General features: G+C 42.5%; 1 protein-coding gene across 1 annotated transcript in view; it reads right to left on the bottom strand.

The window, feature by feature from the left end:
* Positions 1 to 1,129: 1,129 nt before the first annotated feature.
* The window catches only part of LOC147728380 (N-heparan sulfate sulfotransferase 4), a 1,294,254-nt gene continuing 1,280,959 nt past the window's right edge, over positions 1,130 to 14,424 (bottom strand). The window contains exon 15 of the mRNA XM_086963276.1: positions 1,130 to 1,525. The gene's annotated coding sequence lies outside the window, so the exon portion shown is untranslated. The remainder of the gene's footprint in view (positions 1,526 to 14,424) is intronic.

Below are 14,424 nucleotides of genomic sequence, written 5' to 3'. Positions count from 1 at the left end.
CTTTCCCTGCTTCATAAGATTTGATCTAATTTAATTTCCTGTTATTTTAAATACATGTTCTGATTATAAAAAGCTGCTGACATGATTCGTGCCTTTTGCGAGCCAGTCACTTTTTGTAAACATTAATACTTTGATACTAATATATTCTCTATCCTTTTTGTGGAGCCTAATATGCTTTACATTATATTGAATGTGTTGATTTGACTAGTCTCAGGTGTGGAGCACCAAACTCCTTAAGAGTATTAAGTAGGGGTGGGTGGAATTTGCGTAGCCGCACTATGCAAAGCTCTGCGAAATGGTAAAAAATGTCCGCAAGCATGCAAAAATTCCGCAAACACGTCGAATTGTTTGTTCCACTTTTTTCCTGTTTGCGAACGGTGTTTGCGTGCTCAGGTAGAAATATCTTGCTAAAACGCATTTTGAAAGCGCAAACAAGCAAAAAATTATGCGACGCCGCGGATCGCAGAATTTTTTGCAATTTCGTGTTCTAGGCAGAATGCGAAATTACGAGCGGAACGGAATTTACCGACCAGGCCTAGTATTTACACTGCTGGAGGTCCATCCAGAGAATCACTCTATAGTTTCTCAAATGTGCATCAAGCAAAGAGCTGCAAGACATCTCATGGGTGCTGATTTGGGATTTTCTGGGATTTACAAACGATTCCCAGGTTACACCAGCGAACCTGTAAAATTTGCATACAAGAACATAAATAAAAGAAGTACGAGAACCCCTCCCTTCCCCTTCTATCTTTATGGGAATTCACAAACTCACACCCTCCTCCCAACTACGGGATAACATTTTCTATTCGGGAAACCTCCATGGGTGTAACTTATTTTTCAAGAGCAAAATCGACTTTTAAGAATTACAAATGTCATTTTACAGTCCTAAAAAATAAACTTTGTGCATGTAAATTAGACTTACATACGCGAACATCTTTTTTGAATCAACATCATCATGTTTTAAACCTAGAAGCACCAGTTAAAACAGAGTTAAATAAATATATTTCGAAACTCATGAGATCCCTATAATTATGGCCCCATATCTGTTCGCCCTAAATCTGTGTACGAATGGCCTCCAAGGAAATTTTGAAATTGTGCAGAAGCTGACAAAATAAACTGCAATCGAATTAAAAACAAAAACAGAAAGGATGTTTTATTTTTAGAAGGGTGGTAGCAAATTACATTGTATATCTCATATATTTTATTTTGAGCTGTGCCGGAAATACTGATCTATTTAATTCACTCTAAAAAATATACAATATATCAAAATATCTGTGCCCACACAAGTACCATTTGCACCTCTAGATTTGAATATATTTATCACGTCCCTTGTCAATTGTTTTTGGAGTCACTATCACACAGTAATTTTTCAAGTGTGAAGTTTCAGAAATGGTGATCATTTTGAAGATAAAAAATATATTTGCTGTCTTTTTTTCTGGTAACACTTCTGGCGAAGAACTCAAGCAGTGGATTTGATGCCATTAGACAGGGAGTCCGGATTTTACATTTCGGCATACAGTGCACACTGAAAGAGAAAAAAAAACATAAACGTAAATGTGAGTGAAAAACCATCATACACAAGTTTGTTAACCATCGTTGATATGCGTAAACCAGCTTAGATTTACGCATTGGTAAGATAATTTTTTTACATGAAAGGTCCACAGTCGCTTATTTATTTTGTTTCAGCGCAGGGCAATTTTCCACTGATTCCAGGACAAACGTTCCCCAGTTCTGAAATCAACATTTTCAACGCACAACTAGTACAAAATGTATTTTTTTGCTGTAGTGTGTGATTAGAAATATTGGGGCATATTATCAAGGGGGTTTATCTCCGCTTTTATGGCTTTAAAAGTCAAGAAAGCGGAGATAAAATTATCTCCCTATTACCTAGCTGTCGCTAACACCAGTTAGCGACAGCTAGTAGGAGATAGCGACCATCTTGGGCCCCACTTTGCATGTCAGTGATATTTATCACTAATGACATGCAAAGTGGGCGTGCCAAGATGTTAGCGACTGGAAACAGTCGCTAACATCGCTGTCTCCTATTACCAACTTTTGGAGATATTCGCGCTAAGCGCGAATATCTCCAAAAGCTAACACCTGCCCTGAGCAGTTCTTAGCCATGTTATCCAATGGGAGGTGGATAACATGGCTAAGAGCATTTGCTCGGTGATGCATGAATATCGCTGACTTTTCAGCGATATTCATGCATTTCGGCCGATTTTTATCGCTTAGGAGATAAACCTTGATAATATCAAGGCTCCTAAGCGATAAAAATCGGCGCAGCTCGGCGATAAAAATATTGCCGCTAAGCCAACCTAGCGATAATTATCGCTAGTTGTTGGTAATATGCCCCATTGTTTTTTGCGCTGGTCTTTGATGCAGATACACTGTTCAAAAATAGGCCATTGCAATTCAGTTAGCCGGGCCCAGAAGATTGTTGGATTCTGTGGCAAAGGTTGAACATCCGTTTATTACATAAAACAACACCACTCCCTTTGATATTGAGATGCCTAACTGTTTATTGAAATACTGTGGCCAAAGGCTGGGCCTGTGAGTTACATTTTTTTTAATAATATGCATACGGTGTTCTAGATTTGTCGTAACATATAGGGCACCATTTTCCTACTGCTCTATTAAATACATGATTTTATTGTGGAGTCAGTCTGCATATTACAATACGGACAAGGGAGAGAAACTGAGAACAGGTTATTTGTCCTTCTTTTTCAAAAACAGTTATTACACTATGCCATACATCAGGGATGGCTCCCACGTAATGACGGAGGAGCGTCGCCCCACTCCTCAGAGTCAACCACGGAAAAATAAAATTACAATGAAACAATATCATTTTATTTTTCTGTTACTGACTCTGGCATGCATGTCGGGCGGGGCCATGAGAGGCAAGTGGTTGGCACTTGGAAGTGCGCATGTAAGTTTGGCCAGCTATCCTTGGCCGGCCAAACAGACATGTGTACTTCTCTTTCTCCAACCCAGTTGAGTTCAAACCCGGTTTGGAGAAAAGGCACATGATAGTGTTTGAGTGGCAGAGCAGACTGCTCAAACCAAGTGCATTATACTCTCATATGCAAGACTAGAGTTTCCAAAAACACATGACCTGAACGTTGTTAGAAGTGCATAAACAGGTTGCCTCTAGCATGTGCAGACCATTGGACTTGTTTCCAGAAATTCCTGGTTTTGATGTTTGAGAACATTTAGCTAGGGGTAACCCTGAAGATTTCCGAAATCTCATTAAGGCCAGTCATGGCCGTATTGAATTTCATTATTAGCAACCCCCAGCCTGGGGCGAACACTTTCCTCAATCGGGTAAGACGCTGCAGCACTTCAATAACACAGTGCTTGTTTGATTCGCTTGTGTAAAGTCACTTACAAATGTATCATATTTCACTCTTTAGAACCACTCATTACGGATAACATGACGCCCAGGTCAGTGCAATTTCATCAGAGTGTGATAAATGGTTCAGCCTTGGTAAACCAATCAATTCTATGTGTGTAACACGTGTACCGTCATTCATGTTTGTTATTTCAGACTTTGTCCACATCTTCATGTTTGAGACTCTAACATTGCAGGATTTACAAGGTAGGCATGTGCATACTGGTGTTTAGTCTGGTCTTAGAAACACTTCAAGTGTGGTGATTCACAAAAGGTGACTTGTATATATATTTTTTTGTCGTTTTAGAATCTTCTGGTCCTGATGAGAATCCCATAACAAGGGATTCGAAACGCGTCGACCACTAATTATGGTTTTTCAAAAAAAGCTGTCTAGATAAGATAGGATTCAAACCTTGACTGACTTATTTTCATTAATGTCTAATTCAAAATGACTAGACAAATATCATTCATGACTGTACACGATTCAACAAGACAGTGACAAAGGGCTTTATTCCAAAAGACTTAAAGTTTCTTGTTTGGGTTTGAAAGATGTATGTTTGAAGAGTGAAAGTGATATGTATATGTGTTGTTATATTGTAAATGTGTAAAAATTCTATGCAATTGTAAAAATATTGTGTTTTGTATTTTCTGTATATAATGTATATATGCACAAAAAAACTGTCTTATGAAATAGAATGAAAATAATTCAATTAGAGACTCGAATTGACTAAAATAAATTACTGACGTAAGTAATAAGCAGTGTGGTATGCTTTATTCATACCACTACTTGATAAAAAAAGCAGTGATTGTAGTCCAGTATTGGCATTTGTTTTGTTGTTTATATTGAATTGACTCAGCCTTGCTGGGAAAGAGTCACAGCCCTGTGTTGTTGCTCAGTCACTCTTGACCTCTGTTCCAAGCTATTCATGAGAGAAGGAGAAGGCAGCTGAGCAATCAGCCAACTATAGAGTGTTATTTAAAAATACAGCACACCCGCTTATTAGACCAATTGAATATGTTAAGTGTTAAGAACACTCAATTGTAGATTTTCATGGAGCTGATGGCAGAGTTTTCGCGAGGCCTAAAACTAGCACATGTAGGCATCTTACACCAAATCTTTTAAGCCTTCGAGTATATTTGATCACAATGCTCTAATTAGCCATCTTTAATGCCTGGTTGGGTCAGAAGGCTAGACTTATGTTAAGTGGCTAGGATGTGGCCATAATGAGACTTGTGGACAACGTATGAGGGAGTCAACTACACATCCAGAAGTCATTAAAGTTACTGGAGGGCAGGCACAATGTGGTCAATTTGTCTTAGCATAACTGTAGGGCAAGCAGTATGGGACGGGGCTCATTACTGCTCATTAGGAGAGGACCTACTATAAACCGTTGCAATATTCCTGATCAAACCCTAAGCAAGTTTTGTCTACAAGTGTAAGCAAAGGAGGACACAATGGGGCAAGTGAAGGTAATGGAAGGTGCTTTTAGTGACTGCATTTATGTGCGAAAGGAAAGCAAGGTCCTTATTAAATATGACACTCTGCTTCCGCAGTGTGGGCACTGGATCAAGAGGAAGACGCTAGGAAAACGGCCATACAAAAGGAAGAGACAAAGGGTGAATGGCACATGAGTAAGATTTTAGACTTCAGACTACTGAGGGCACAAGTTTTGTGGCATTCAGTAATGTGCTTCCTTCACGCCATTTGCGAATTGCAGAAAGTCGCGAGAACCCTGGTTAAGTTTACAAAAAAACAGTGCGTCGCCAGTGTGCAAGTGATACCTGCCATCAAAAGGCCAAGAGTGTTCAATATTGTGTCCAGGTACATACTTAAGACGTTTGGAGAGCATTGGTCGCACTCCTCCTACAATGGCGGTGGGATCTCACATAGTGGAGCCTAGCTAACCTGATGCGTGTAATTAGGGGGGAAAGGATATGAACCAGCTAAGGGCTGTTTCACTCAGAAAAATACTAAATGCCAGACAGTTTAAGAAGAGATTATGGAAATGGGAACAGCTCATCCCGAGATATAGAAAAGTCGTTTTAATTTCTCGTCAAGGTCAGAAGTAAGACTTGAAATCTCTCAGTAGGCCATACTTCTCAAGATCACAAGGTAATCAGGTTGAAAACAAAAGAACTTTCAAATTTCTATGAATTCCTGACGTGCTTCCACAATTAGACATCCTTTCTGGGTGAGCATTTGTTCCTTTGTGGATTGCAGTGATGACATTTTTCAAATTATTTTAGGGTATGGAGAGTGATGACTGATGTCACGGCCACAGTAAGTTTATTTTGACGAGTTTTGCTTTCAGAGATCATCTGGATAGATTTCTTGATGGACAAGGGGCCATATTATCAAGGCCCAAGCGATAATTATCGCTAAGCGCACTTAGCGCTAGGATAATTATCGCTGGTTAGCGTGGATTTTCATCACTGAGATAGCGTGCTATTAGCAACGCTTATCTCAGAAGTGATAAAAATCCTCGCGCTAACTGCCAAATGAGAGATTATCGCTGGAAAACCAACGATATTCTCTCGAAGTTTGGCGTTAGCTTGATGATAGGGGGTCACAAACTTAGCCATGATATCCACCTTCCATAGGATATCATGGCTAAGTCAGGAAAATACCAGGTGTAACCGCGGTTAGCGCTGCTTTTTTTTAATCACTAACAGGGTTAGCGATATCCTTGATAATAGGAGAAATGTCGCTTAACAACATTTCTCCTATTATTTTTCTCTGGAACGCCCCTGTTGCAGGGTTTCCGTTCTCCCACAGAACTGTGCATAGAGATCTAGAACCTCAGTGAGTTAGGATGATCCAAAAACTCATCTCAGTGTCAGAAATCTTGTTACCTAGCTAGCTACAGTGTCTCATGGATCATTATGGAATGATCCATGTATTAGACAAACCAGAACATGATCTTTAGAATACCTCAGGAGTCGTGGAACACATGAACACTCTTTCGTTATATAATCATTTCAAACCAAAACTGAGAGTCAAAGAACACAAGTGCAAGTTTGAAATATTTATTATTCAATGCATAGTTCTCAAACGCAGTATCTTGTATAATACCAAAATGCAGATTATAAAAATCAGAGTCAGCAGCATAGTCACTAATCCATAGTAAGCAAAAGGTGCTAGCATGTTATAATGCAATTTCTATAGAAATCTGTATCACCTATATTTCGCGCACCCTATCTAGCATATTATATTATATCTAAGAAGGTCTCATTCGGGTTTTAGCAGGGCGGCCCCATACCTCTCAATGTCAGTAGGAGCAGTTCACATCAACCGCTACCAGCTCTCTTCATGCGCAGCACCAAGTGTCTGCGTTTATTCCGTGTAACTCTATCTTAAACCCGCGTAGAGCCCAAAATGTTAGCATCAACATTATTTGTGTTATGTCTAATGTCTAATGTGGTGCGAGGATCAGACTTCCCAGCAACCTTGTGTTAGGTTAATCTTAGAGTGTGCAGCTCTCAGTGTGCAGACAGTTGTACCAAGTGTACAAGGCAAAGCTGATAGCAGAGGAATAACATATTATTCTCAAATAAAACACCTCACCACTTCTAGGCTGAAAGCTACAACAACAAGTACGTGTCGTGTGCAAAACTGAAGCCTGAAGGCAAAACGGCTGTTTAAACATGTAATACACTCATGCTAACTTAACGCAATATATGTAATGAAGTATCCATATGACACCCCCCCATTGGTCCGAGCACCGCCAATCATAAGGGAAAAGGCAATACTAAATCAGATACACAATTTGAAAGCAAAATTCAATAGTTTTGAGCTAAAATAAGCTAAAAATATGTATGAATGAATATGTATGAATGAATATGTATGAATGCCTACAGTGGCATCAAATCTAAAAAATATCAAAAGTCTTGAACCAAAAGTCTTCCGCCCGGTTCAAAAAATTATGAAATGTATGACCAGGTCGCATCCTTTCAAATGTTTGTAAGAGAAAAAACCAAGGCACTCATCCGATATCCAAAGTCATGTGCCACTTAGACGTTATCTCCAGCAACATCACGTGAGCGAACTCTCCATCAGCTGAACATAGTCCATCCCTCCAATTCAGCGAGGGGAAAGTTATATTTCACAACAAAGCATTCCTTCCAGGCATCTCACGATTGGAAAGTATATGCAAAGAAAGTTGCAACAGCCTCCAGTATGAAATCACTGCCATCATCCGAAAATAGTTCAGCCATCCAATTTAGCAATGGGAAAGAACATACGTGCTCCTCCAGCATCGGATCCTCCTGCAACGTCAGAGGACAACTCGGTGGGTTCACCAGAACGCTGTGTGTCAGAAAGGCATTCGCCGCTGCAGAGATCTCCCATTGGCCCAGAACTCCATTTATCGCTGCCAAGGCCATAACTCTCTCGCCAGAACAGATCAGCTCGTGAGCCACAACGGGACGCATTAGCTGATCAAAATCGACGTCAGGAGCAGTCCTCAAGCATAGGCACAAATCAATGGCCCAATCGAACTCGCAGTTTAGGCAGTGAAACACAGGTTGGACACACGTGAAGTCGGTGAACCGAAATGACAATCTATAGGCCGTGCTTAATGCTGCAAGCGGCAAAGTTCCATAGTAATTGAGCATCCGATTACGGCACAGTGTCAGGAGGCGTTGAACGGCGTCTTGTGCAGGATGGGCATCCATGTTTTATGAAGAAAAACACCAACAGAAAGCCTGCGGCCACAGCCAGCAATACAGGTATTCCACCAAACAAACTCCCAAAAATAGTGTGGAAAAACGTGGGAATGATACCAAAAACTTTTTCAAACGTAGTCACGAGGCCACTGCTTACTAGTTTAAAAAAATGTGCCAGCCCAGTCGTTGAAGAAGCATTAAAAATCTGGTGTACCAGCTCGCAGAAATGAAATGGCAAATCAGTGTTTAAAAGCGCCTGCACCTCTGTGCGGGTGTTAGCTATGTGAAGGACATAAGTTTCCCGGGCCGAACTCAGGGTCACTTGTTTTTGAGACAAAAGAGCCCTTATTCTGCTTAAACCATTGAATTTCGCTTCCAAGGTTGGGATCCGAGGCCAGATGGAGACATCTAAAGAGCCATGCGTGGGTGGGTATAGAACATTCTTGCAGCACACTACACGCTCTGATACAGTAACTATATAAGCCACACCAATTAATAAACCACAACATAATTCGTTGTTTAAAAGCAAATAACTACCATTAGCTAATAATGTAAATGTGGGCACTACTGCTGGAACTGGCGTGCCTTTTAAAACACATGCTAAATTTGGGCGGTCCTGATTACAAGAACCGTGTAACTGAATGTGTCTGCATATTAATGAATGGTCAGGTGACTGTGTGCATTCCTCACCATTAAGATTCACTTCTTTTCCATCTTTCAGACATCTGTATGTGTATGGTAATGACCATGCCTCATGTAGGAATGCATTGCCTAGTGGCTCATATCGTCCTATAGCAATATACCGCATACAGTTAGTAAATTTATATAAGGGAAATGGTAATGTAATTAAACCATGAATAAGCCACGTGGCAGTGGTGGTTTCAGCAACAGAAAAAGGTAAGGATTCTAGCTTCTCAATATGTAACATAGAAAACGATGCATCACGCATTGAAAGCATGCGCTGTTTATCAGTAAGATTAAAAGGGGCAAAAAGTGATGAAACGTTCAATGAGGTCCAGGGAACTCGACCAGCCTTAATTGTCTGTAGAGTCCAGGCAAACTGCATTACAGAACGTAATTGATTTTGACCATGGTATAACGTGGACACTTCATCATGTACAATATCAACAACAGAAGAAACAATATTACAAACCCAAAAAACGACTTTGGCAAGAATCAGAGCTTCTTTGCCATAAAAGCCACCCATCCGGATCAAAACTGGAAATATTAAAGGAGGAATTCTGCAAAAGTGCTTGTATCTCACTTATGGACAATGTAGTGAAATTACTCCAACCTGAATATTCTTCCAAATCAGGGATAGTAGGGGTATTTAATTTTTTAGATGTAGCCAATCCAAAACATGTTGTTTGGGAAATAGTTGAATTTAAAAACAACATGTGATTTGGGATGAGACATGCACGATGCAAAGCCTCAGTGCCTTGTACCTGCCAATCTTTGGTACCCCAAACCGATTTAAGGTCAATAACATCCTTCCATAACTCATAGCCATCCACAGATAACCTTTCTAGAAAGGACTTTGAATACAACAATTTTGTGTCAGTCAGTCTAACTTTTGGCATTGATTTCTGTTTCACCTTGAAGTAAAAAGACTCAGGATTTGATTGATTAAAATCTGTAAAGTAAGAGTATTTTCCCAAAAAAGTACTTGAGCTCCCCTGTAAAGGAGCAGGGCAATGTTCCCACTGAGTGTAATTCACAGGAACCCGCCTGGAACTTGTCTTGTGCAAGAAATGATTTCCATAATGTTGGTAACAAAATAAATCACCATAATTGACAGAATCTAAATACAAATCCTCATCATCAAAGGCCGCATAATATTTCAAATCAGAGAACAATGCTTCTACTGCCTGAAGATCCCAATCATCAGAACGAATATTTTGCTTAATCACATCTCCCATGTTTACTCTAAGCACATTAGGAACATTAATAACTTCTGTGGGGCCATGTATCTGAAACCTAACCGCATCCCACACAATCCCATCAAGGACAGGCCAAGCAGTAATTTGTACTGAATGTAAGTCTCTCTTTAGTCTGTGTGCTGAATGCGAGGAGGAGTGAGGGGCCAATGTTCCATTAAGGTACCGAATTCCTGTTCTTTCTTTCACATAATGGCCATCAATCAGACGGAAAAAATAAAACACAAAACCAATTGACATAAAAAGATAAAACGAAAATAGTATCAGCCAAACGTATGTCCAAGGCGGAATTAAAAAATGTTTTTTAAACAACGTGGCATATTTTGCAATAGTTGATGGTTTCTTTGAAAGTTCCGAAACAGAGTCAAAAGAGAATCTGGACTGGTTAGCCAAACGTGCATGTAAATCGGACATGGATAAATCAGCAGGATCTGCATAGGTCACCTCATCAATGTTAGTAACAGGAATAGTATTTAATAAAGGACTTGATATGGCAGGCATCTCGAGGGACACCTCCTGATCTGCACCGGATGTAATAGCCAGCACAGAGTGCCTCACCATGGAAGGACAGGATACAGCCGGTGTCATGCTATGAAGAATCGGCCACCCTGTGTGTCTTGACATTGTCAATAGAAATAAATCTGTTTTCTTTACGACCTGGAAGTGGTGGTAAAATGACTGTTCTTGTGCCCTTCACTCCAAGGACCCGAACTGGCGCTCGATATGAGGGACCAAATTCCTTTTTGTTATCGATCTTCTCTCGAACCAGTTCTCCAACTTGGGGTAGCCAGCCAACTACCGGGATCTGCAACGCATCATCCGACGTGGAGGGCAAGTGTTCCTTTGCAAGACTGTCTCTGGTCTTTTGTAGATCCTGTAAAACATTGCAATGTTCATCTACGTCAAAGGCCGCGGCCTGGGCCTGGCAGTCTGCACCATCAAGGTCAGGGACGTACATCTTGATACCAAAGAGCATTTCGTATGGGGTCCGCCCACCCAGAGACCTTCTAGGGAGATTATTAAGCGCACGCTGCACGCCATAGAGGTGGGTCAGCCAGTTTCTACCAGTGCCTATAACTCGGGCTGTCAAAGATTGCTTTAAGTCGCGGTTCATTCTTTCTACCACAGAATTGCCCTCAGGCCTGTAGGGGCTTGAAAACTTCACCTGTACTCCCAACGAAACCATAGCATCCTTATACGCCTTAGAGGCGAAAGCCGGACCCTGGTCCGAATGGAAAGCACCACAAGCAAAGATTCCCACAAAGACACGCAAATCCTTAATGACAGTCCGTGAATCAGCGCTGCGATGCGGCCATAACCACACAAAGCGTGTGCATGAGTCAACTGCTACTAAGATGTATTTATACGCAGTATCAGAAGAGAAAGGACCGCAGTGATCCAAATAAACACAACCAAGCGGTTTATTAGAAATGTACAACTTTGTCTGAGGCGGACGCGCAGCAGTAGAAGGCTTAATCTGCTGACAAATGTCACACATAAGGACATAATCGCGCGTCTGTTTGTACAGTCCCCGCCACCAGAACCTCTGTTGTAGCTGTGATACAGTGGCTGAGACGCCCGCATGCGCAGACGCCACACCTTCATGAGCCGCTGTAATCAGAGAAGCTCTGCGATCCGAGTTGGGAATTAGACGCTCTCCAACTTCAGGAATTTTCACATAAGGAACCTTATCGGGACTTAAGTGGTATGTGTATTTCGAAGGGAACCCCGCAGGATATTTACCTCCCTTCGCCGTGGCAGCAACAGCCGCCAAGATGTCGTCATCTATTTTGCTCTTGGACCTCGTGACCGCTGCAACTAAGTATTTTGATACCGCAGACTTCGCTGCCTCATCAGCAAGCGAATTGCCAACAGCGTGGACTCCCACGCGCTGGTGGCCGAGAGTATGAATCACAAACACGAGCGGCAGCTTTTCTTTAAGTTCCGCCACTCGGACCCAGATCATTTTATGTTTTATTGTGCTACCTTTGGAATCACGAAAATCATTCTGAATCCAAAAGAACAAGTTCTCATTGTAAGACTGGACACAGTAGTAAGAATCACTTACGATTAAAGTTGTCACACTAGGATCTGCGTACTCCAATGCGAGCATAAGAGCACGGAGCTCTGCTAATTGTGCGGTGCAGTCTCCAAGTGTCTGCGTGTGCACGACACTGGACTTGAACTCATCGTTCACCATGGCACCGACCACAATGGCGCAAGCGGAAACGTAGGCATGTTTAGAGCCATGCGCAACCTGCGCCGAACCATCCGTGTAAATGATACAGTGGAAATCCTCCAACGGCCGCATTGCTAAAGGAGCAGGATGAACAAATTCATACTGTAAATACTCCTGTGACCGTAAAGCGGCGTCAAAAATAAACGTGACATCCTGAGATGTCAAGGATGTAGCCCACTGAATCCACCGAGGGTGCAAAGCTTTAGAATTCGGTACACTGGCTTTCGTGACCGCCTCCAATGCAGGACACGGGGTAACAACCAACATGCGCTTTCCCTGCGACAGGGCACGTTCTTTAAGAATTGCCATCTGCACAGCCGTTAACACTTTCTCCACAGTGGAAAAACGCAGTTCAGCTGAAGTGTACAAGTGTGACTTGTAAGCAATAGGTACAGTATCCCCCTCATTAAAAGTCAGGTACGTGAAACCCACCGTCCCAGGGATTATTCTTATCACCAGGTTGGTCTGGTTATCACGGGTCTGTAAGTAGTCAGAAGTGAGCAAATCAGCCTGCAAGGACTGCAGAATGGCTGAATGTTCAGGCAGCCAGCAAGATTTGGAAAAAGATGGTTGTACCAAGGCATATAAAGGCTTGATACGCTGGGCATATTCCGGAATGTATGTCCTCCCGAAATTTAAAAAACCCAGTAAAGACTGTAATTTTTTCAGTGTTGTCGGAGAGCGCAACTGCGCGCACTTCTCCAGGAAGTGAGGAGCCAATCCCTTTCCTTCATGGTTAAGTTCATAACCTAGAAACAACACTGTGTACTCCGCAATGTGTGATTTTGCAAAGTTAAACTTGTAACCCATGTCTGCAAAGTTACAAATTATGCTGTTTACTCGACACAGATGCACCCAAAGCTCGTCGTCTGTGAGATAAATGTCATCCACATACGAACATGCAACTGGATCGAAACTCTCCAAAAGAGAGACAATGCGGGCGGAAAACACTCCAGGACTATTTTTATATCCCATTGGGAGTCGTTTAAACATTTTTTGTACGCCGCCGCATGTAAAACTGGTCCATTGGGAACTTAGACCATCTAATCTATGTGCATAAAAACCATTGGAAATGTCAAGCGTGGTTTTGAACCGTTTACGCTCAAGACTATTCACTAGGGCAGAGCCGTGAGTATTCTGTACCGCACAGTTACGGCAATGCGAGTTCAAATGCCGGTAATCCAAAACTAGACGATAAGAGCCGTCCGGCTTGTTAACAGTAAAAAGGGGATTATTCATTGGTGACACACATGTTTCAATTACACCTTGATATTCCAATTGTTCAAGGATAGCCGCGACCGAAGCTTTAGCTTCACGCCGTATGGGGTACTGGGGTTGTGGCTGAGGCTGTGACCGTAAAGGAATCTCATGGCTAGGGGACAATTTATCCCAGCCACACTGATTTCGGTACACAGCCGGCGCAAGCGCCAGAGCCCACTCTTCTGCAAAATGCAGCGCTTCCACTCTCGGTACAGTGTGCGCGAAACTGGGGAGGATTACCTCCTCCCCTCGCGGAGCTGCGAGAACAAAAGGTGGGGGCCAGTCAGCCTCCGAAAGCAAAATGTCATACGTATCTGAAAGGTTTTCCCAGAATACCCCTTTTACAGTTCGCTGCATGTCACCTTCAATTAACAGGACAATTTCAAAAAGTCTTTCAGGGGGAGCAACATGTGTATCAGCTGTTTCGATTACAACATAAGTGTCAGTCGCTGTCACCTTCAACAGTGGACGGAGGGCCTCTCTCACTATGGTAATCTCCGCCGCGCTGTCCAGCAAGGTCAGAGCCCACGTCAGATTCCGAAGCCGCGTTCTCACTATCTGGGGCATATCGATGCGCCGTTAAGGCTGCGACTTTCTTCTTGGCAAACTGCGGTCTCTTTGGCGTAGAGTCGTCCCGCTGGTCCCCTTCACTTCGCGTGCGGGGCTGGCCACGTCCTTGCTGACCACCCCTGCCCCTGCCGCCCCCTCCACCACCGGTTGACGGAGCCGATGAGTCCTGAAAGGAACGAGGAGAGCGTTGGTCAGATGCCTGATATCTGTCAGGCGATTTAATCGTAGCGCGATCGCGCAATTCATAAACTCGCTCTGACTGCGCAGGTTGTGAAGGCGCCGGACTAGAGACCAGTGTCTGTTGTTGTTGTTGCTTACCCTTATTCTGCTTTTTAGGCCAAGTTTGTTTTTTGGACTTGGGC

The sequence above is a fragment of the Lissotriton vulgaris genome, chromosome 3_1, assembly GCF_964263255.1.
Source record: "Lissotriton vulgaris chromosome 3_1, aLisVul1.2, whole genome shotgun sequence".
In the NCBI taxonomy this organism is placed as follows: Eukaryota; Metazoa; Chordata; class Amphibia; order Caudata; family Salamandridae; genus Lissotriton; species Lissotriton vulgaris.
This window is presented reverse-complemented; position numbering and strand designations above follow the sequence as displayed.